The following is a 24,523-nucleotide window of genomic DNA, read 5'->3' on the forward strand; positions in this document are numbered from 1 at the left end:
TAAAAATTGCATGCATATATAATAATGAAGGAGGAAGCAAATGAAATGATTGTTATGGAAAACACAAAGGTCTCAGAAAGGAGGAGAGTTTTTGAGCAAAGTTTAAAGTGTCAGGACATCAAGAATTCTTTTCACAGATTAATTCTAATTAATTGTTTTTTTCCTTCATAATTTTCTTGAATAAACTACCTAGAAACAAAAAGGACCCATATCTACACTTATAGTGATGATAAAATTTCTCCCTCTTAGTAACATAATAAAACTTGCATTTGAAACTATATTTTTTTGATTAATACACTTTTCATTTTAAATGTTTTCATTCCTGAAAAAATAATGTAACTTTAGAGACTTTTTAAAAATTCACCCATCAAAACAATCCATCTATATATTTTTTTACTGTTTGGGTTACAAGGAACAGAGACTCACTCAGTCTGACCGAAATAAGTGGTTTTGTTGATGGGATACTTAGGCCAGTAAAGGAAATACACTATATGGGATCCCGAGGATCGGAGTCCTTGCTTATCTGGAACAGAGAAAGGCACTGTAACCAGAGAGCATTTTGGTTCAGGAAACCCTCAGAGGCCCCAGGTGTGAGCTGGATAATGATGATGACTGTGATAGTAATAACATTTATTAGGTGCTTTCCATGTGCCAGACACTATTGCCTGTATATTAAGCCATCCAATAATGTAGCTCAACACAAGAAACCATTATGGTGGGTGACTGTGCAGGACTGTGTATCAATGTGGGGGCCAATAAAGGGATATGTGGCCTAGATGTAGGATAGGTATTACAACATGCCCTGATTGGAAACACTTCAGAAGGGGAAAGGCGGGTTGCCCTCATGGTATCAGCTGCACTATTTGTAGGGAGACAGTCTGGGTTGTGGAAGGATTGTGAACATAGACTGTGTGGCAGGCAGACCCTTGTTAACCTTGGCAAGTGACTTCATCTCTGTAAGCCTCAGTTTTCTCATTCTGTAAAAGAGTCCCTTCTTAATAGGGTGGTTGTAAAGGTTAAATGAAATAACACATAACTAGGTACTTTGCAACAGTTCTTAATACATAGGGCTAAAAATCAAAGTGTTTATCATTATAATTTGAAATCATTTTATTTTTAAATGTTTATATTAAAGTTAATAGATCACATAGAATGTTACATTAAAAAAAACCATGAGGTTCCCATATAACCCACTTCCCCCCATCATTTTTATAAATTGTATTTTTTTGAAGATACATACATCACAGAAAAGGTTATGTTATGAAAAACATAAGAGGCTCCCGTATACCCCCCACTCCCCCACCCCACTCTTCCACACCAGAATATTCTTGCCTTTCAACCAAATTGTTTCCTTCATAAAACCTTAAACCAGATCTTCAATTCTGCAAAGTCACTTATTGCAGTAAGGCAACCAAAACCTGAAATTCCTTTTCATATGATTTAACTGAATTTCTCTGTGTGTGAACCATGGCCTACCTCTCCCTTTGCAAAGAGATAGAGCTATCTCCCCATCACTCCCAAACAATACAGCTCTTTAATTCTTTCCATACTCATCAAGTGAGAGGGGTGCCTAAGCCATCTAAGCACTTTCATCTGTCTTCTATGTGGAAAAGTCCATTGCTTAAGGTGTTTATAAATATAAAATATAAACTGGAATTCTTAATTTCTTTTTTTTTTCATATTAGCTGCTTTCAATGGAATTTGTACATAAGATTCTATTTTCCCTGCATCTTCTCAGTTGTTTTTTCCTTATATTTGCCCTTTTCCTTCCCTACTTGGTGAGATTTGGCTTTACATTCGAGGATCTTTTTGCGGTCTTTATCCAGTTTTAGCCTAGTGATAACTACCTTGCTGGGGTGAATGCCCACACAGACAGTGGTGCCATTAGCCTTCTCCCGCTGCTCCCATTCGATGTAGATGACATATTTCTTCCTGTAAACCTGGACTACTTTGCCAATTTGCTGACCTTTGTAGTGTCCTCTCACAACCTGAACTTCATCATCTTTTCGGATAGGCATGGATCGAACATTATATTTCTGTCTCAGCTCCTTGGAAAGAGGGGAAGACATAATCTTCCTCCGAATGTGGGAAGGTGCATTGAAATGCCTTTTATGGTTCTTGCTCTGACCAGAGGTCACAAAGGGATTGAACTTCATTTTGGCCCCTGCCACTTCAGCGATGGCTGCAAAAGGAAAAAGAGCTGCTCTCTATTTTTGATGCTGATTTTAACTGTATTTAACATGGGAAACTACTTAAATTCATTATATTTTTAAAGGGCAAGAATACTCAAAAGTACACTTCTTGCACCTGTATGCTTCTGTGTACATGTGTATGTTTTCTGGCTTGTGATTTTGTTCTAGTAATTGTTTTTTTAATTTTCCCTTAATCATCCATTTCTTTAGTGTGTATTAATCCTCATTGTGAGCAGTGATGAAATTAGTGTGTTTCTCTTCCTTCTCTTTCCCCACCCTCTCCTCTAGCACCTGATTTTAGGTGATTATATCACTTTGCTTAAGAGTTTGCCTTTATTCTGTAAATATGCTTATACTAATGACTATCTTGAGATACTGATGATGGCACCTTCATTGTCCCCTCCTATAGCCAAGTGGTGAGTTCCATGGGACCAAATGTCAGACAAGGAAAGGGAGTGGGTCTATCACACCAAAGATTACACCTAAATGAGTGATAGGCAGGTGACATCTCCCATCACTGCCCCTCTACCCTAATATACACCACCTGATTGCTTGGCTCAACTCCCTTGTTCACATAAGATCTCTAATATATTCTCTTTCTCCTCAGAAAAGCCAAGAATTTGATATCCTTGTCTTACGTTCTGTTTCCTAGAGGCAATCAAGACCTTCTGCCATCATTTGGAAAGCAAGTACAGAATAAGAACTTAGCTTAATTTTCTTAGTTTTTGTTAGTTCATGAATTGATTTAGATCAATGGTTTTCTTTTACCCATGATCTCTGTTTGGTCCAGAGATTCGAAGATTCTTTTACATTCAGTTATGGAAGCAAGGTAGAGCTGGGATAGAATCTCATTTCTTGCCCAGTATTCATCTGTCATGTGAAACTCTATGTAATTCATAAAGTCAGCCAAACTTTACTGAAGATACTGGAACAAGTCACTTGTACAGAGCAGGGGAGTTCAAGTGTAAGGAGGAGGCTTAAATGATGTAGCTCTTGTCATTTGTTTAAGAGATATACCACAAGAATGTGTTATAGATGTAGCTGTGATCAGGGCTCAATGACTTCCACAGATGGCTGTCTACTCAGTGAGCAGCATAATGTCCCCACATACAGGAAGCCTGGGAGTGCAGTTGTCAAATCTCAGTGTGAGCCCGTTTGTAGGAGTCCAACATTTTTATGGTTTCAGTTTACATGTTGGCAAGATGCTGGGTAATAAGATCATGGCATAATGTAGATGACAGGTTTTTATGTGTATAGGCATTTTAAAAATCAGCAAACCAAATTAAAGGAATTTTTTTCTACAGGTTATTTCTAGAATAGTGCTTTTAAATGTAGGATGGCCAAGTATTAAGAGTATTTGACAAATTTGAGGAAAAAAAAGTCAGAAGTTGAAGACAGACATATAAAGTATGATCTATGAATAACTGGAGTGCCTGAATGAGAAAACCAAAGCAAAGACATGAAAAAATATTAAAAATTGTAATTTTTTATTTTTCTGGAAAGAAATTCTTTGAAGCTGCATTATAAAACCTTACACTGAGTATTGAAACAGAATGACCAATATCAAAACATATTCTAGGTAAAATTACTAGGGTGTAAAGGAAGAATGAAATCTTTTCAGCATTAGAGTAGAGCAAGTGACATTATGAAAAGAACATAGCATCTCATCATCAGTTGTGATAATACTTTGTGCCAGAAGAAAATGGAGTAATATATTTGTGGAAAGAAATGTGAATCATGGTGCTATAAACAGCAAAACTGACATGAAAGTGAAAACAGCACTGAAAGCCAACTTCACTGGCTTGAAGTTGGGTAATATTGTTCCCATGATCCCTTTCAGGTGAGGGAACAGATTTCAGGAAATGAAATGTCCAGAAGACATTGGTAGGACAGATGTTAAGTCTTAAATTTACAGTTATTTGTCCATTCATTCAAAGTTTGTTTAGGGTGCTTATCTATCTGTGTTTATTTTATTGGTAAGGATGAAGAAAAGTAGTTAGAGAGATATTGTTTAATGTATTAACATCTAAAATTAAATGTCAAACCTATTTCTAAAACTCAGTGTAAATCTTTCAAACTGAAAAATAAATTTTCCCTCAATTGGCTGATTAGGGAATTGGGTAAAAGGGGCTGAGCACTGAGGCATCTCCATTTCTTTGGTATTATATCCCCTTTCAGTCTCCAAACATCATGTAATCTCTAGATCCTCTGAGACTCAGGCTGAGGCCTCCAGCTCAAGGTCTTTGTGCTGTCAGTAGTAAGGATCACTGGGGAGGCACAGAGGTGGATGGAGGAGTTTTTCTGAAGTGGGTAACAGGACCCAGAAGACACCTCGGATCATTAATTGTCTGCATTTACTTTGACCAGCCAGTTCATGTTTCCACCTCCAAGTTCACATAGAATACTGGAAACCTCAGTTTCTCCTCAGTTTTGCTGATTTTCCTAAAGTGCCAAAAGAAGGTTAGGAAAGCAATGGAATGGACGTGAACTTGTTTCCCTTCCTCTCTTCATCCTATCCACTCCATACTCACATTTCCTCTTCCTCTTCTTCCTGCCTTTTCATCCATTTCTTCAGTGTCTTCAGTGTATTCTAGGAAAAGAGAATTTATGAAAAGAGACTCCTCTTCCTTGAACAGTGTAGACAGCTACAAGGAAAGGAACCCACTTGATGACCATGTGCACATGTGCAGGAACACCCTGCAAGGGGAGTGCCCACCCCAGAACTAACTTCACAGGTGCTCCTTCCACTGGGTGTGGCCCAAAGCTTCTGACAACCAGCCCAGATTCCCTGCCTGGACCATTCAGGCTTATGCAAGCTGATTCAGTGATGCACATATGTTAAAACCAGGGCAATGCTAAGAAAATAGGTAAAGAGGATGGAAGAAATTTGTAGACATTGTTGTTCCCATGACCTCAACTTCCTGGATGAGACCACTTCCTTCAGGATAAGAATCATAAAATAAGGAACAGACAGAATGGAGAAAAGCTATAAAGAGGAGTTATGAATAAGAAAGGGAGAGATTACAAAAAAGACAGAAAGAGGAAGGAAATTACATGCAAATTGTTGTTCTCTGTATCTGATACTTCTTCAGAAACTGTGAAGTAAGCCTCCTGGTAACCAGGGCAGGAATGGTGATCTATCAACCTTATGAAAGAAAATGGGAAAGTTAGGGTTGAGGGCAGAACTCAAGCTCCTGTTGGTTATGACAGGGTGTGGTCTGCTCCCAGGACACAATTCTGTCCTCACCTTCACACTCCTCTCCTAGGGCCTCAGTCACTTCACCTCAGCTGTGAAGAAATGGGTCTAAGATTCCAGAGTCCCTTTCCCAGCTCTCAAATACTATAACTGTGGCTAGTGAGTAATGCCTGTATCCTCTTGTTCCTCTAAGAAGGCAAATACTCTCCATGTCTTTCTATACATGATGTTGTCTTTCTTCTCCTTTTTACCACCTTCATTACCTCCCTGGCTCTTTTCTCTCTCTGTATTACTGCCCATTTGTTTTCTCCTTGTCAGTTTCCACCAATCATATTGTTCTATAATACAGGAACACTGGAGAACAATCAATGTTCCCTTATTATGCTGCCACCCTCTCCAAAATATCAATTAGTCAATTAACCAGTCCACTCTAACCAGGGAGCAACTATCAGAAGCATGAAGTTGAATCAGGTCTTGTGTTCTAACCAGTCAACTCTGCCCTGTTCCCCACTTGACAGTCATGCCCCTCCATGTACCTTTCCTCAGTCTTGTCCAGGCACCCATCAGTGCTAGTACTTCAGTGGTTTGATGAATTCCCAAAAGATTCCACTTATTTAAGTGGCCTGTAGATCCCCTATTATATCACTTTCAGACTAAGTGAATACAGACAAGTTACTTTACCTCTAATCTTACATTCAACCCCTCCAATCAGTTCAGAAACCTATAGGGATGCTGTGAGGACAAAGTGTCTTCCATGAACCTAAGGTCATACCAGTCTCAGGACAATCACCTGATTTATAGGATTAATGGTCACTATCACCCACAGGACATGATTCAACTCCATGCCTCTGAGAGTTGCTCCCTGGTTTAAAATGGATTGGTTAATTGATCCATTGATTTACCGAAGAAGGTGGCAGTATAATATGGGAATAATATGAGAGGAGCAGGGACAACAAGAGCCAATATGTGAAGCAAGCCTGGCAGGCCATTCACACAAGGCCTCCAGAAACCCAGCCAGGCTTTGGGATGTGTTGGAGAAAGAGTTGTACATGAACCTCTCAAATGGAAGCAATTTCAGTTTTTAATCTAATCCCAGGACTTTGGATTTGTGTGAGCAGTAGAGAATAGAAGGATGTTCAAGGATATGTTTCTTTCGATACCTTTCCAGCACCCAGGTGCATGTGCAGTAAGCCCAGAGCATATGTTCTTTATGTCAGAAAGGATAAAACATTAATGAAGTGCTACCAGACCTTTAAGTACAGGGGGAGAAGCCCTAATTCTCAGCCACCACCTGGCACCCAGTAGAAGAACTTTGTCCCAAGTCTAGTTGATAGTCTGGGAGGGCTTGTGTCCTGCCAGATCCCCTCCATTGTAGGTCAACACCAAAACCTCAACTACACTCTCTTGTGCTTTATTCCCAAGAGCTGCTAACCAAAGAAAAACAAAGGCTTTGATGATTGGTCTTATGGGAAAGTGACTCTTAAATAGCATAGGAAGGAAAGATGATTGCAAACACAGTACGCTCAAAGAACATGATCATAATACTTCTTACTATTGTAATTAAATATAGAAAGAATAAAGCAGACCTCCATGTATATTTCCATTACTTTCTGAGTTCATAGTCCCTTCTTCAGTTGCTAAAGTAGCAAGCAGTGTTACCAGACTGTTTCTGATAACCCACTCTCATTGGATCCTATCTTGAGTGATATTACCTACCTGGATTGTCATTTTCATCACTGCTGGTGGAGTCATATCTCTGATCCACAAGCCAATCTTTAGGAACACAAACATCTGCAAGAAAGTTTTTGGAGAATGTGGCACACCCGTCCCTTCTCCACTTGATGGCTTGCTGGCTACCCGAGATCACCACAGTTTCTTAGACCATCCCTGGACTCTGTGGATTCAGAGGCCTTCAATAAGACATTATAAATGGTTTGCAAATGAGCAAGATGGAGAAAGAATCCCCTTTTGACTATTTACTTCCCCCATTTTGATGGACCATTAAAGCTCTTACCTCCAAACTTATCACCCTGAAATTCTGACTGTTCTGGAAATACTCTGTATGAGATGAGTTCAATGAAAAGACCAATGGCAGGCTCAGAGCTGCTGCCTGGGAAAGTGTAGTGTGATGATGGATATGTTCTTTCTGTATTGTCATGCCATAGCTACTAGCACAAATGGCTGTTGGGCTTTTGAAAAATGGATAATACTACATTGTGCTGCAGATGCCCTGAAGGTGTGGTGCTCAGTAATAAGAATTGAAATCATGAATGTTCCAAACTCATAGACGATTTGAGATCCCATAAGGCCAAAAAGATGTGAACAAAGTGTATAGAATTTGGAGTCAAATCACTTAATATCTCCACAATATGGTTTCCTGTTCTCTAGATGTGAAACTTGAAAATTCATTCACCTCTCAATCCTTCCATATCTCATACGTTTTGAAAAAGTCAGATATGGCTGCTTTTCTTTTATCATGACCAATCAAAATGCCATGATCAGACTATAAAGGCTTACTAAGAGGTGAGATATATTACTAAATTAAGATTTATTAATTAAATCTTAGTAAGAGGTGTTCTCTAATACAATTTTATCCATTTAGAGTCCTGCGAACATTTTCCTGAAGGGTAATGGGGTATTTTCCTGGTTTACTGAGGTATACTTGGCATAAAATAAACTGAACCTATTTAAAGGATATAATGTGATAAAATTTTGACATATACCCATGAAGAAATGAACTGGCATTTTTTACACAGAAAGCTGACATTAGCAACTATTTAGTGTTAGAGAAATCTAGGAAAACACACATGGTCACACATTCTCCACATGCACATTGAGAATCATACATACACATCAGGAAGCTTCTCTCTGTGGAGAGGTTCTCTCTAGACAAAGCCAACAAGGAATATTCATTGCTCATCATCTAGATTTTTCCTCAGCAAGTGTGTGATGAGAGAATACATAATATTGTTGCTTGCTCTTGGAGCCACCTGCAGTTGCAGAAAAGAAAACACTATAATGATCAGAACTTACTGTGTTGTGTTTGTAGAAGGCTTTTGAAAACCAGGTAGGAAAGAGAGCCAAGTCAAGGAAACCAAAAAGCAAGTGAGGGGACACCTGAAAAGGCATGATGAGCTTTTCCTGTATTATGTATCTCTCCATTTTGGTTGGCATTTAAAAAATTCTTAATCCAAGAAGAAAATATGGCTGCTAAAGAAAAACTTCCTTTTATAATCTAATGCTTCCATTTGTGATTGTCCTTTTGAAACAGAGATTGGCAGGTCAAAACAGATGCCAAGTGAACACAGTCCCCACCAAGGAAATTGTACATATCATCTGTAAAGTAATGGTCATATTTAATTGAATGGAAAAAGAAAAATACAGAAAGCAATGGTTCTAAAGGGAAACTTACCTTGGAATTAGATGGGGCTTCCTCTACTGCCCTGGCACTCAGATCTTTCAGCAGGCCCTCTGGGGAGCTAGGAGGATAAAGAGTAATAGTCAGTATATTGGAGTTGGTGCCCTTGGAGTACTCTGAAGTTTTGCTCGACATGGACAAAGGATTAGAGTAATATGGAGGCAGGTATTTAACAAGGATAGTGTGAGCTGCTGACGAGTGGAAAAAGGATAGCAAAAGGTAGGTACAGGAATAGAATGGGATGCAGTCCTTGACTTTGTAGCTAATGACCTCCGAAAGCAATGTGAAATAATCCAAAAAAGTTACAAAATACATGCCATTGTTCAATGATGGATTATCACTCCTCCTGCCATTTTGAAGTCCAACTAAAATGCTACTATCACCTTGTCCTGTTACAAAATCATCAGTATTCATGGTTCCACATATGTCATCTCTCTTTTTTTTTAAAGGAGGTACCAAGGATTTGACTCTGGACCTCATTCATGGGAGGCAGGCACTCAACAACTGAGCTATACCTGCTTCCCATTTTCATATTTTGTATAGGATTTTTTCCTCTATTAAAAAAATGTTACATTAAAAAAATGTAAGAGGTCCCCATTTACCCTCCATCCCCCTCACCCCACTCCTCCCACATAAACAACCTCTTTCATCATCATGGGACATTCATTGCATTTGGTGCATACATTTTGGAGCACTGCTGCACCACATGGATAATGGTTTACATTGTAGTTTACACTCTCCCCCAGTCCACTCAGTGGGCCATGGCAGGACATACAATGTCCAGCACCTGTTTCTGCAGGATTTTGCTGTTATTTGTACACGAGCATTTTATTAGCTTTCCAAAGTGTAATAATAGGGTAATTGTTTTAAAGACATTTATAAATTTTATTGTGGGACTGGATAGGCAAAACATTATGTTTTTTTTTTAATCCTTTATCATGAAGAGACTCAGTTATAGAAGATTTGAAGATATTTAAATACTGTCATTTAAAAATTGACCACTATAAATCATGTGGTATTTTTCCTTCCAGTCTTCCTTTTCTATACCCTGAATGCTTATTCACTGAATGTGTTGGATGTTCATCCTTATACTATCCAGGCACCAATTTGATAGTTTATTACTAAGGGGAGACATGAGTTGAGTGCTAAGGCTCTAATGCAGTTATAAAAGTTGCAGCAAGGATGATATACACCAGATCAGTAGCCAAATGATAACTTGAGTTCTTATTGGTCACTGTCCCTAAGGCATGCAGCAAACAGTGCCAAGCACTTCTAGGACTCAAGAAATATGCTAATATCTCCCAATTCCTATCTGTTTGGGCTGTAGTGTGGAGGACTGACTTAGTTAAACCAGATTGTGCTTGCAGTCGTTCAGAATCTGAGCTGAACAGGCATGTGGAATTTCTAAGTGCTTTTCACACTATGTCAATTCATAGTCTGCGGTAACGGCAATAATAACAGGTCTGAGTCATGTGATCACTGAGTTGACTTATAATGATGGACAGGATGTAGGATCTGTGCAGGTCTGATATATCCAGGAATACACACAAATGATCAGTTTCCCTTGCTGGCACGGTGTAGAATCATCCCATGGCCAAGTGATGGGGCTAGGTTATGGCTATAGCATCAGGGTCAGGGACACTCATGTTTGAAATTGTAGGCTAATTGTCTCTGCACCTCAGTTCTTCATCAGAAGAGTGGGAATAAACAGTCATAGTATGGTAGTGTTGAAGGTTGAATGAGCAAGTATAGGTAAAGGGTGTGGTAGTGGATTTTTTGAGAAGTTGTCACTGGCAATTGTGCTATATAGGTGGGAAATAGTTTCTCCACCCCCACCTTCACAATCTCATCTCAAAGACTCTGACATAGATATCTCCAGCCCTGGTACACAAACCCTCACCAGCTAAAGGGAACACAGCTGCCTACAAGGACTGTAGAACATGGCCATCACTTAACTAGAAAATAATCACATCCCCATTTCTCATTCTCACCTGGAAGCTGGAATCAGGGTGGCTCTTCAGAGTAAAGCAAGCACACAGTCCCTGGGGATTGAACGCAGGACTTCATACATGAAAAGCAGGTGCTCAAACACTGAGCTACATCAGCTCCACCCTGGTTTTTTAATTATCTAGATTTTTTCTGAAGTTCAAAAATGCATATCATTTTCTCTTGTACCTGAGGCCACCTGTAATTATATTAAAGAAAATACTCAGGATCAGATCATGCTGTGTAGCATTGACACAGATCTTTTGCACTTTTGGTGCAGATGGGAAACAGTGGTTGAGTGAAAGATCCTATAAGTAACTGTAGCAGACACACATGGAAAGACACAAGCTTTTCCTAGAGAATGCATCTCTCATGTCTATTTTGGTTGGCACAAAAAATTCTTACTCTTAGAAGGAAAAACTGCTGCCATTTAAAAAGCCCATATACTTGACTCCCTGCTGTTGCTATTTGTAAATAACAACTTGAAACAATAATAGAATACTCCCTAAATAAGGAAATTCTATATGTCATCTATAATGTACATGGTCAGAATGTTCATATCTGAACTCAATTGAAAATGAAAGGAATAAGTAAAGTGACATTTTCTCAGACAAAGAAAGGCAACCTTACCTTGGAATTAGATGGGGTCTCCTCATCTGCCCTGTCACTAGGTGGTTCCTCCATCAGGCCAAGGCCTCTCTTTAAAAGGTGGTACACATTCTAATAGATTCTAATAGTGTTTAGGTGCCCATCCTGTGCTGACCAAAAGTAATTTGCTTGCTCACAAAAGCCAAATTGATTGTTAGGGAGTCATCCCCCACTTAAAAGAGCTCATTATCAAAGCTGAATTTTAAAAGTCCTATTCAAGTACTTGCCAAACAAATTTTCCCTATATACCAAAAAAAAAAAAAAAAAAAAAAAGGCCATCAGAAAGGCCTTATGTCACCAGGCCAAACCAGAAGAAAAAAGGTTCAAGTATACAAACAGGACTGCTGTTAGTAGCTTAAACCATAAGAACCAAAGTTCAAAATGTCAGTTCAAAAGTTACCCCTAAAAGGTCTAGAGCCTCAACCAAAAAGAGGGATGTTCAGAACCAAGAGGACTCAGACAGGAACTCAGGGCTGTTGGGGAGATGGCAGAGCTGAAGGGGCTTTTACCTGTACCATGCTCAAATCCAACAGTAGCTCCAGAGTCAGGTTGGTAGGTACTTAGAATCCTGTTTCTAACACTATGTAATGTCAACTGAGAAATAAACTAAGCTGCAAGGCAACAAAGGCATTGATTTAGGGTCTTAGAGTTGCAATTAGGGGAGCACAGATTCAAGTAGCAATCCAAATCATGTCCCATCTTTGTATTTCCAGGCAAGGGGCTTTAAAGAAGACTTGAGAAGTTGTTTGTAGTTGTAGTGTATTTGGGGTATTCAGTATACTATATTGTCCTTCAGGTTAGATAGTTAACTGAGTTCTTTATCTTGTGTGTGTGTGTGTGTGTTTTAATGCTCGAAGATCAGAGAAGAAATACTTTCAAATATTAGCATTGGAGTATGGATGTGGCTGAAGCAGTTGAGCACCTGCTTCCCACATGGGAGGTCCCAGGTTTGGTTCCCGGTGCCTCCTAAAAAAAAAACAAAACAAAAACCAACCAACCAAAATCAAACAAAAGAAACCAACTCAGGGGAACCGATGTGGTCCAGTGGTTAAGCACTGGCTTCCCACATATGAGGTCCCAGGTTTAATCCCCAACCCCAGTACATTAAAAAAAAAAAAAAAAATTACCATTGGTATTTTTTTCAGTGGTGAGCTTGTGATTTTGATTCCCTTTGCTGTGTCATCTGAAGTTTCTTAAATAGTATGTATAAGTTGCATAGAGAAATAACTACTTTGAGTGCTAATGACACCTGTAAAAGTAAAAAGGTCGAATGTGCTTCTGAACACTTGCCTTGAAATGCTTTTCTAATGCCTTACCCAGCATGTTTTTGACAGCAACTGTGATGTTCAAGGCCAGAAGATGAATGTGATTGGGAACATGGACATTGGAATTACATGTTCAGGGCTGATTCCTGACTCTGCTTCCTGTCAACTGGGAAATTTACTAAATTGTCTGTGTCTCATTTCCAGATCTGAAATACAGAGCAAGTACCATTGGCCTCATCGGCTGCCCTCAGAATTAAGTAATGGTCCTGGCTCAAATTAGAGACACAATCCATATTATTTTATTGATATATCTAGTGTTCTTTTTCCTATTATTCACTTGTTTACTCAGTTACTTTTCTTCATATGGTAATTCATAACTGTAATGTATAATTATTGTGAGAAAAAAGTCATCCTAAATTCCAAAAGCAATACCCACAGTGGAGTTCTGACCTTTTTCTACCCTCCAATTGACAAATATTTATGGACAGCAAAGGCAGACTGGATAAACTGGGGGCAAAATAATAGTGAAGTTGTCACACTGTTCTTATGTTGTGTTAAAACTTCTGCCAAAGGACTAGGCCCAAACTGAGTGTGAAATACTACAATATCTGTCTGGAAGACCAGAGCATGGAATATTGGAAACTACTTCACAACACTTGTGAATTAAAGACAGCCAAGGTGTCTTTTGTTGTTGTTGTTGTTACTGTTTTCAGAAAAGTTTATTACCAATCCCTTAGGAGTGCATTACAAATAATGGGGATAGAAACCCAAACCAAACCTTGAAACACTTGAAAACAGGGCTGCTAAAGAACCAGATGGCTCCAAGTTGTCAGGGAAAGGAAGTAAAGGAGAGGCATTCTAGACAGTGACCTACCCTGGATCCTGAGTCTGTATATTAGTGTGACTATTCTGGGGAAAGGGGGAGTCAGAAATCCTCACCTCCATAACCCCAGTGTTGCCCTGGATGGTGGGGAGGAAAGGCAGAAGCAAGCACTGAGGGCACAGGCCTTACTGAGTCTAATCTGGGTGTCACTGCCTCCAAATCTGTGAAACAATAAACTCCTTTAAGCCAACAAGTATGTGTTATATGACATGTCAACCATGGTATACTGAAACAGTTCCTTTGAAAAATCCTCTTGCCCCAGAGTTCCTGAGGGGTAGAATTGATGCCCTGGAGGAGGTGACTCACCTACAAGAAGAGTACATATCCTGACCCAGCCTCCTGTCTCTACATTTCCATCCTTGATGCAAAATATGAGGTAGTTTCCCCCACATAAAGGCTTTCTGAAGTACCAAGGATGTCCAAATTTTTGGCCCTCCTCCCCCAGCATCTTCACAAAACTCTGCCTCATGTGAGTCTTCCTGGGGGTTGGACTACCACCTGAAGTGACCAGTGGTCTGCTTGGCTCCTCTACTGGCTCAGAACCTAAGACATTCCAGACCAACTGCCAGATAACAGCTATGCAAAGAATTAGCTTCACCTTTAACTCAACTACTCTGGAACAACAGTTAATGCTCATCAACTGGCAAAGTCACCTACCTGACTGAGGTTTGGTGAGTTAATGAATGAAGTCTCCCTGTTCCCAATTATCTCCCTGACTAAATATTTGAACAACTCTCTTAGTGTGGAGTCTGTACATTCCCTGCTGAAGTCTTTCTCATCCTAAGAGTACCCTTTCTGGAAGATATGGGCGTGAGACTTTGTGTTCTAATATGTATTTTACTGATCACTAGTGATGTTGAATGCATTTTCATACTCCTGCTCTTTCTGAACTCACTGCAGAAATTATGATTTATGGTTTACAGAGAGGGGACATAGTGAATCATTTGTGCTTTGAAATGTCCACATCCTTTGAGAACCCAAACACACAGCCCTGTTCTCAGAAATGCTTCATTTCCCTGCATCAAGAGTCCCCTCCATGAAGAGGAGAAGGACAGGTTAAGAGAAATGGAGTTACCATTGGACCCAGCAATCCTGCTTATAGGTATTTGTCCAAGAGAGTTATTTTTCACTTAATAACTTGTATACTGATGTTTTAGCTACTTTATTCCTATCTCTAAGAAAAAGGACCATTTAGGTTATACAATTTTTCTGGAGTTCCTTTGGAATTCTTTTTTAGTGGTTTCTCTGAGAATAATACAGGTATCACAGTCTAAAAGAATTAATGTTTTACCCATCCAAGTAACATGTGGACACCTTACAGCCATAGGAATCATTTAATCCCCTTCTTTGCTGAAGTGGTCTTCTGAGTTCCCAGTCTAGGGTATAACTTCTGCAAACATTTTGTATTTTTATAATTTTTCAAAATTCATTCATATATTTAACAATTTAACAGTTGAAAAACAGTTATTCTTTCTCCCCAGATACTCACCATTCCTGATCCACATCTTTTATTCCTGAATTTGAAAGCTTCCTTCTTAAATTATTTCCATTTAGCCTGAAGTTCCTTTCCCATCTTTGTAGAGCAAGTCATCAGGTGATGAATTCACTTGTTTTTCGATCCTCTCCTTCTGTCTTTATTTTGCCTTTAAACCTTAAGGAACTTTTGATGAATGCAGTATTCTTGGTTGAGGGTTTTTTCTTTTGCCCTTTAATGATGTTTTTCACTCTTATGGCCTCTATATTTTCTGAAGAGAAATCAAAGGCCTTCAAATTGTTATTTTTCTACAAATTGTCAAATTTTCTGACTCCTTTCAAGATTTTTTCTTTATCTTTAGTTTTCAGCAGTTTGATTATGATGTATCAGGGTGAGATTTTGAGTCCCTTGGATCTATATTTCATAGAGTAGTGTTCAGCCATTTTTCCCCTTACCTTTTTATTGGTACCAGCCTCTTTCTGCTCAACCCAGTGTTTTGAATGAATATTAAAACTTTTTGTATTGCCCCACAGATCATGAGGCTCAGTTTTGGATCAATTCTCTCTTTCTCACTCACTCTCTATTCTCAGATTATATCATTCCTATTCATCTAAATTCCATCTCACCAATTCATTCATCCCTTACTTGTCTTCTCTAATTGAGATCGCTCAATGAATATTTTTTATTTTCTATAACTTTATGTTTACATCAAAAGTTGTCATGTATATCTTTTCTTTGTTTCTTTTTCTCTGCTGAGAACTCCTATCTTTCCATTCAATTAAAGAGTACCCTTTGATGGAGTTGGATGGAGATGTGACCTCTCTACACATGCCTTTTCTGTCAATTTCACTGAACCTGTGGTTGGGGCTGGTGTGTGCTCAGTAGGCTTGGGTCTCTGGACCGTGTTCCAGCTGGGCCCTGAGCCTCAGCAGAGTAGTAATACCTACTTTCCAGTTCATCATACTTACCCAGGTCAGCCAAGAGGGAGGTGAGGATAGCCAACCACCACCCCCGGGTACCAAGAGAGTCTACAACTGCAAATGGGATAATACAATCCATCAGCCATGTGGGCTGTAAGCCCCCTCTCAGTTTATACTTGGAGTGGACATTTGCCATCCTGGGGTCCACAAGATGGAGGAAGAGAGTATGGAATGGAGTGGATTTGCTGGTATTCTACTATAGAACTATTGTGATTCTAGCATTGGAAGAAACTGTATCCTTTATGTCAATACAGTGGCAACAGGGGTTGCTGAGGGCAGGGAGATGGAAGAAGAGTTGTGATATGCAGACATTTTTGGGATTTTGGGTTGACCTGAATGGTATTATGGGGACAGATGGAGGACACTGTATGTCCTGCCATGGCCCACTGGATAGACTGGGGGAGAGTGTAGGCTGTACAGTGTAAACTGCATCCCTTGTGGCATAGTAGTGTTCCAAAATGTTTACAGCAAATGCAGTGAATGTTCCATGCTGATGAAAGAGGTTGTTGATGTGGGAGGAGTAGGGGTGGTGGGGAATAGTGTATTTGGGAGCCTCTTATATTTTCTAATGTAACACTTTGTCTGATCTATGTATCTTTAAAAACAAAAAGGATAAAAAAATTACAGAGAATGTACCTTAATCTCATTGAGCATAGACAGAACAACCATTTTGTCTGATAAATCCTTCTGTGGTTAATTTAGGACAGTGTCTATTGATTGAGTTTTCCCTTAAGAATAGGTCAGGTTTTCCTAGCTTTTTGTATATTACATAGGGTAAATTTGAGTGATATTTTGATAAGCGTGTTTACATTGTGAAACTCTTTCAAGTCTCTCTTGGCTAGCTTAGCCACTTAATGATTCCATGGGAATCTGAGGACCAGTTTTTCCATTTCTGTAAAAAGTCTACTCAATTTTGATTTTGAATTTAATCTGTAGTTTCCTTTGCATGGTATTGATATCAGAACAGTATTTAGTCGATGAACAATGAACATCTTGCTATTTGATTAGGTTTTCAGTGTCACTCAGCAGTGTTTTCTAATTTCAGTATATATATTCTGGTTAAATTCTTAGATATTTTATTGATTAGAGGCTATTTGATTGGAATTTTTAAAAAGTTCCATTTAAGATTGTTCTATGCTGGATTATAGAAACAAAAATGACTTTTGCCTTGTATATCTTGTATCTTTCAATTTTGCTGAATGCCTTTTTTAGTGCCATTCCTATTCTTGTGGATTCTTTGGGATTTTGTTTGTAAAGGATCAGGCCATCTGTGTTTATAGAAATAGCTTTACGTCTTCCTTTCCAGTTTCAATGCCTTTCATTTCTTTTTCTTGCCTGATTGCTCTAACAAGAACTTCAGTACAATGTCGAATAGCAGTGATGAAAGTTCATCAACTTATCTTGCTCCTGATTTCAGGGCAAGACATGTTGCTATAATGTATGTAGATGCAGTGCAGCTGCTCATGGAGTTGAAGGACTTCCACCAATGACCATCCACTCAGTGAGCAGTAGAACATCCCCAGGGTACAGGAAGTCTGGGAGTGCATTTCTGAAGTCCTGGAATTTTAGCTAATTTTAGGAGGCCAACATTCTAATCATTTTGAATGGCATCTTTCTTGTTAATGTGTATGTATTCAGGTGTTCATAATGAGATCATGATATGATATAGCTGAAATATTTTTACGTGGTCCTAAATTTTAATATTCTGTAAACCATTTTAAATGACTTTTTTTGTTTGTAGAGTTTATTTCTAAAATAGTGCTTTTAATGTAGCAAGGACAGATATTAAGGACAATCCTTGGTGACCATGGAAAATATATAGATTGCTTTGGGGGTTGTTGGTGTATGTGCCTGAGGATAGTTATAAAGCTACTTGGTGCTATATATGTAGTCCAGATATACATAACATTTTTCTTATGTGATTAGGTATCAGAACAATATAAATTAAAATATTATTTAAAAATGAATTGCCATTGCTAAAGCCAAATATGTTTGAAAATAGATTAATTTAAAACTAAAAAGAAAATAGTACTGAAATTAATGACTCAACTATAATGTATACAGAACAAAGAAAATTCAATATAAAATAAGTATAAGAAACCAAAATCTAATAATTGTGGAAATAAAATGCATATAAATATATACAAACAAAGTCATTCAAAAATGAAATACATTTCAAGACATACAATTAAAAATACCCTTAAAGATAATTGATTCTGGAAATATATAGACCTTTATCTTTTAGGGAATGGGTAGATTTTGGCAAAGGGGTTCTAGCTGTTCCACATCAAGACAAGAGCATACATTCAAAGGAGATATTCACTACTCAGATGCAGAAACAAATAGACAATGACAGGTGCAATAGATGTAATGATAGTGAAGACCCATATTTAAGAGTGATAGAAGTACAGAACCCAGAAATATCAGGAAGAAAGCTGTTATATATATTTTTAAATTCAAAGAATATTTCTACAGAGACAGATCTGTATTGTAGGGAATGCTATTTTGAATCTTGTTTCTATCTACAAATTTTTAAAAAATCATATGAAATACCAACAAAAAAATATTGATGTTATTTCCAATACAGGTATAAAGGCAGACTAACACTACCACATGAACAAATGCTCTTCATTTTGATATACATTATGTAGTAAAATGTACCATCTCAAAAAGAAGGTAAAAGCATTAATGAAAGGAAACAGTACATGAAAGAACATCATCAATGAAATAGGGAAAAAACTGAAAAATGGAGGGATAGAAATCAGGGAATTATAAGAAAAAATGGGGGAAAAAATCATTTCATGATTTACATATAAACTAGAAGAAACAGTGAAAAGGTTATACCTAAATAGAAAGAGAAGTTAAAAAGAAGAAACTGCTTAAGAGAAACTTAATGTAATGTAAAAGATTTGAGAAAAAAATGTCAAAAGTTTAAGATCAGCATAGAAAGGCCAATATATGAATACTGCAGTGTTTGAATGAGAAACTAAAGGCAAATACTTGTAGCAATTATTAAAAATTATTACTCCATTTTTTTCTGGAAAGAATTATTTGAAGCTCCATATTAAAATTACACACTGAGCATTGATACAAAAGGTCTAAAGATAAGGCAAATTTTAGTGAAATGACTATGGTTTAAAGAAAACAAAACCATTTATTAGAGGAAAGCATGTGGCACTGTGGAAAGAACATTAGAATCTCATGAATATTTTTGAGAAAAATAATTTGTGCTATGTGAAAATAACGGTAATGTCTTTGTGGAAGGAAATGTGAATCATGGTTTTATCCCCAGCAAGACTGAAAAGAAAGTAAAAAAGACAGTGAATTTGAAGTTATCCTGCTAGACCAAGGGTGATGTTATTGCCATGATCCCTTCCAGGTGAGTAAACAGATTTCAGTAAATGAAATGTCTGGAAGACATTGTCCTGAGGATGGAAGTTAAGCACTAAGTTTTCAGTTCCTTGTTCAACTATCAACATTGAGGATTCTATGAGAGAGTAGTGACCTTGGTGGGAGCCAGGAGGGAGACCAAATTTTATAATTAATTTGGCTCTAACTTTGTTTAACATGCTGATCTAAATATGTGTTTAATTTTTTTTGACAAATTAAGAAACACTAGTAGGAGAAAATATTGATTAATATAGTAATATCTAACATTAAATGTAAAATGTTTCTCTAAAACTCAATCTAAATTTCTCTAACTAAATTCAAAATTGTCACGAAATTGATTTATTTGGGTATGGGTAGAAGAGGATAAGCACAGAGGCATCTCTAAACACCATATAATCTATAGCTCTTCTAAGCTCAGGCTGGGGCCTCCAGCTTAAGGCCTTTGTAGCTGTCAATGGTGGGGTCTGCAATAAAAGCACAGGGTAGAATCACCAGATACAGAGAGACGGATGGAGGAGGTGTTTTGCTGATGAAGGTTGCGGGACTCAGAAGGTACAATAGACCCTGGAGAAGCAAAGTTGGCCCCCAATACCTAGGAACCAGATCCAAATGACACTGAATTCCTATTGCTGCTCTCGGCTTAAGGTACCATCTGTGTCACAGTGTCTGTAAATATCCAACTGAAGGGATTTAATCTGTTTGCTTGGATCGGCACCCTTGAAGTGACTTCCCTGAAGAGTAAGTCTGACTGTAGGACTCCAGGAAGAAAAGGCAGAGTCCTATATATCATACCAGTGAGAAGCAGGATATCTGAAGAATAGGTGTGGAAGTGATAACCCTGCTTCCCCAACCCCTGCCCCCTACACAGTCCAAGTCACAACTGCATCTTCACATTACTATTGGACAGGTTCCTTTTTCTCTCTGAAAACTAGTTTCATTTTAAAACACACCAAAACTTACCTGTGCTTTCCAGTTAAAAACCAGCTAGGCTCTAGTACTAAAAACATAAGTTTTCTTACATTAGTATATTCCAACATGAAAACATTACAGAAGACACTCCTTTTAACAAGATGCTGTAAACATTATGTTTATCTTTAGTTAGTTATGAAAGTAAAAAATAAAAGGAACATAAATAACTTGCAATTCTACCCATTTCACTCATCCCAAGTGAGCTCTTCATTGACATTCTTTCCGGTTTGTATGAATTATACGTACATAAAAAACTTCTCAAGAACCACAGCTTGAGGAAAGGTGGCATGAGCTGAGCAGGGATCTGAAGAGGACCCTACAGAGGCTGAGAACCCTCAGGGCTTGGGCAACTGCCAGTCAGGACTTAAATTTCCCCCTAAGAGGGAAACTGGCCTAGAATACCTACCCTACCTGCCTGTGAGGGACCCCAGAGTGCCATTGTCCTTATTATGGATTGAATCAGGTCCGCCCATAAAGTCATGTTTTTGTCCTAACCTCCGCTCTTACAAATGTGAACTCATTTCTAAGAACGTCAAAGGTCATACTAATGAATGTGAGTCCAACTTTAATCAGGGGGGCCTTAATTTAATATGACTGGAGACCTTATAAGAAGAAAATTAGGTACATTCAGGTACACGAGATAGGAGGCAGATGGCCAAGAGATGGAGGCAGAGGTTCAGTTATGGATTGCTGGCAAGCTGCCACCACCTTCAGAGAAAGCACAGTGCAACCTAAACCATGATTTTGGACTTCTAATCTCAAACTGTGAGACAATCAATTCCTCTGTTTGAGCTAGCTGGTTACCAGTATTGATAAAGCAGCCCTGGCAAACTAAGACAGCGTAATTCACCCTTTTGCCAGAGACCTGAATTGGTGTCATTTAGGTTCACTCCACCCTGTTCGCCAGACTCATTAATAACCAGGAGAGGCTTTTGTTGACTGTAAATGGATTATGAGTGCAAACTTCACTTCAGCAGGGCTGAGGTATTGAACTAATACAGGAGTGATCATCACAAAGAACGCAGTGTGAGTGCACATAGGGCTTAAAAGGGGCTAGTGCCCTCTCCTGCAAATTAAGGTGCCTTTGGAGGCTGTGGCTTGTATGGAATGAGGTTTTGTTCCCTGAGAAGAGGTTGTGAGGATATACTCTACTTACCTGTGCTTATTTTTTACCAGCCAGTTCTTGTCTCCACCTCCATGTTCACCCTCATTTGTGGCAATGCCAATGTTCTCCTTAGTTTTACTGATTTTCCTGAAGTGCCAAAGAGAAAGTTAGGAAAGAAATGTAATGTGTGTAACTTAATTCCCTTCCCTTTTCATCCTATTCACTCCACATTCACATTTCCTTTTCCTCTTCTTTCTGTCTTTTCATTTCTTCAATGCCTTCTGGATATTCCAGGAAAAGAGAAATTATGAAAAGAGACTCCTCCTTCACCTCAAACAGTGTAGTAAGCTGTAAGGAACAGAAAAAACTTGCTTGTCCAGAGATACCATTTGCAGGAACATACCTATGAGGGGAGAGTCCAGCCCAGAACCAAATTCATAAGTGCCCTCTGAAAGAGTGGCCCAAGGCACCTGACTCCCAGCCCAGCTCCTGTCCTGTTACATTCTGGTTTACTTGAGATTGTGCATGCTGCATAGTAGGTTTGGAAATGATGGAAATGCTAAAACAGCAGTTGAAAAGGATGTAGAAAGTTGTTAAAAACCTTCTCAAACCCATGACCTCAACTTCCTAGATGAGGTCAAATCCTTCAAGATGAATATCATAAAAAGAGGAGAGGTTGGGAGAGGTTCAAAGAAGTTTATGAGCAGGAATAGATGAAAAAAGACAGAAGACATGAATTACATGCAGATTGTCATCCCTGTGTCTGAATCATCTGACTTGATGAAGAATGCTTCTGAATGTACCATGGCAGTAACCATGATGGGGCATCCTTGTAAAAGGAAAGGAAAATGCTAGGGTTGAGGGGACAGCTTGAACTATTGTTCATGCCTGGTTATGACCTTATCCCAGCACATAATTTTGTAATTATCACAACATTGTATTCCTTGGGCCTTGATTGCTTCACCTTTACCATCTAAGTTTGGTCTAAGGTCTCCACAATCCCTTTTCCAGTCCTCACATACTCTAAATGTAGAAGACTGTCCACCCTTTCCCTCTAAGAAGGCAATCACTTTGTCCATGTCTTCCTGACCATGACATTATAGGATCTCTTACTATGATCTTACTGAAATATGAAAAGAACAAAGCAGATCTCAATAAATATTTCCTTTACTTTCTGATTTCACACCCCTCTCCTCCATCTCCAATGCAGAAGGGGTAATGGCAACTGCTCCCAGGAACTCTCTCTCATTGGATACTTCCGTGAGCATTGTTACCTACTTGGATTGTTACCGTCATCACTGCTGGTAGAGTCATACCTCCAATTCACAAGCCAATTGGAGGTATTGTTTAGGAACACAGATATCACCAAGAACTTTAATTGGGAGAATGGCACACCAGACCCTTCCTTTTCCAGTTGAGACCAGGCTGGCCACCCAAGATCACCTCAACTCTTTACCCCGGGTTCTCAGACCTTCCCTGAGCTCTGGAGTCAGAGACCTTCCACAGGACTTTGGACACAGTATGCAAATGAAAGAGAAGTGGGGATGGAATTCTTTCTCAACCTCTCACTTTCCCATTTTGCTGGACTGTTACAGCACAAGCCTCCAAGCTTATCACCCTGAAAGTTGGACTCTTGTGGATGTGGTCTATGTTAGAAGAGCCCAATGGGTTAGATGAGTTCAGCGGCAGACTCTGAGCAGCCTCCCAGGAGATGTTTTGTGAGGATGAATATGTTCACTCTGCATTGTCTGTATCATAGTTACTAACACACATGGTAATTGGGCTTTTGACAAATGGATGACATGTACTTGTGCTGCAGATGCCCTGGTGGTGTGGTGCTCAGTAACAAGAATTAAAAATGACAAATGTTGCCAAAGCCATAGTAGAAGATTAGAGATTGTCAGGCAGAAGAGGCATGATGAAATTGTGTTTTGGTATCAAACCACCTAATATCTCAGTGCCTAGTTTCCTGTTTGGTACTTTGCATTTCTGCAAAATTAACTTGGATTCTAAGCCTCTTTTCTCCTATGTTCAAAAGGACAGATAGGGCTGCTTTTCTTTCATCATCGTCAATGAAAGTGCCATTAGGGGTAAGTAAAGTGCTCTACACAGGCTATACTATTCAGTATTAAATGAATTCTTCTCATTAAATCCTAATGACAGTGATTTTTTAACATAGAATTTTCACTTGGAGTCCTTTGAACATTTTCCTGGGTTGTTATGGGATATTTTCCAGGTTTAGAGGCATACTTGACTTACAATGAACTATATTATTTGAAGTATATAATTTGATAATGTGGACATACGTATATGTCCTTGAGGAAATTATTATGGAATTGCACAGGTAATTGTGCTGGTGGTTATAGGAGAGAAATCTAGGAAGGCACAGAGCAGACATAGGATCTCACACATGCACATTGGCAATCACATTCATTACACTGAGAATCACAGCACATACTCATATACACACACAACACTCACATGAACACAAACCCATGCCATCTAAACAGAATCCAACTATTCAAGAAACATCACTCTAGTTCTTGCGTGAAATACCCATTTACTTCCCCATACCCAAATCCTTGTTCCTACCTGGAAGTTTTAATCAGGGGGCTCTTGACTGAAGCCAGCAAGAAGACCCACATTTCTTATCATGTAGATTTTTTTCCTCAGCCCACCTACCATTGACACTTTCTTTTCAGGCCAGCTGAAATTACAGACAAGAATACACTGTAAGAATTACAAATTATTATGTAATGCTAACAGAAGGATTTTGTCCTCTTCTTGACTTTAGAATATCAGATAGGAAAGAATGGTCAAACAAAGGAAAGCCAAAACCGGTGAGGGGACACCTGTGGAAAAGGAATGGTTTTTCCTCATTGATGCAGCTCTCAAATCCATTTTGGTTACCAGCTACAGAATTCTTAATGCAAGGTAAAAATATTGCTCATTAGGTGTGCCTAATACCATATAGTTTATAAGTTGATGCTGCCTCTGTGATTTTACTCTAGAAACAG

At 38.7% G+C, this 24,523-nt stretch overlaps 1 long non-coding RNA gene and 1 pseudogene across 4 annotated transcripts; both read right to left on the minus strand.

The window, feature by feature from the left end:
• Positions 1 to 1,715: 1,715 nt before the first annotated feature.
• On the minus strand, positions 1,716 to 2,156 carry LOC131277547 (large ribosomal subunit protein uL24 pseudogene; annotated as a pseudogene).
• A 1,501-nt stretch (positions 2,157 to 3,657) lies between these two features.
• On the minus strand, positions 3,658 to 21,884 carry LOC131277542 (uncharacterized). Of its 4 annotated transcripts, none has more exons than XR_009184699.2 (7): positions 21,742 to 21,884; positions 21,558 to 21,653; positions 15,078 to 15,333; positions 10,798 to 10,991; positions 8,801 to 8,867; positions 4,724 to 4,782; positions 3,658 to 4,634 (listed from the first exon to the last, which is right to left on the minus strand). It is a non-coding gene; the product is annotated as an uncharacterized lncRNA (long non-coding RNA). The 4 variants fall into 4 exon arrangements; XR_009184700.1 differs by lacking the exons at positions 15,078 to 15,333; positions 21,558 to 21,653; positions 21,742 to 21,884 and adding exons at positions 5,247 to 5,337; positions 7,105 to 8,378; positions 13,895 to 14,164; XR_009184702.1 differs by lacking the exons at positions 15,078 to 15,333; positions 21,558 to 21,653; positions 21,742 to 21,884 and adding exons at positions 7,105 to 8,378; positions 13,895 to 14,164.
• Positions 21,885 to 24,523: the final 2,639 nt, after the last annotated feature.

Source organism: Dasypus novemcinctus, unplaced genomic scaffold (genome assembly GCF_030445035.2).
Source record: "Dasypus novemcinctus isolate mDasNov1 unplaced genomic scaffold, mDasNov1.1.hap2 scaffold_134, whole genome shotgun sequence".
NCBI lineage: Eukaryota > Metazoa > Chordata > Mammalia > Cingulata > Dasypodidae > Dasypus > Dasypus novemcinctus.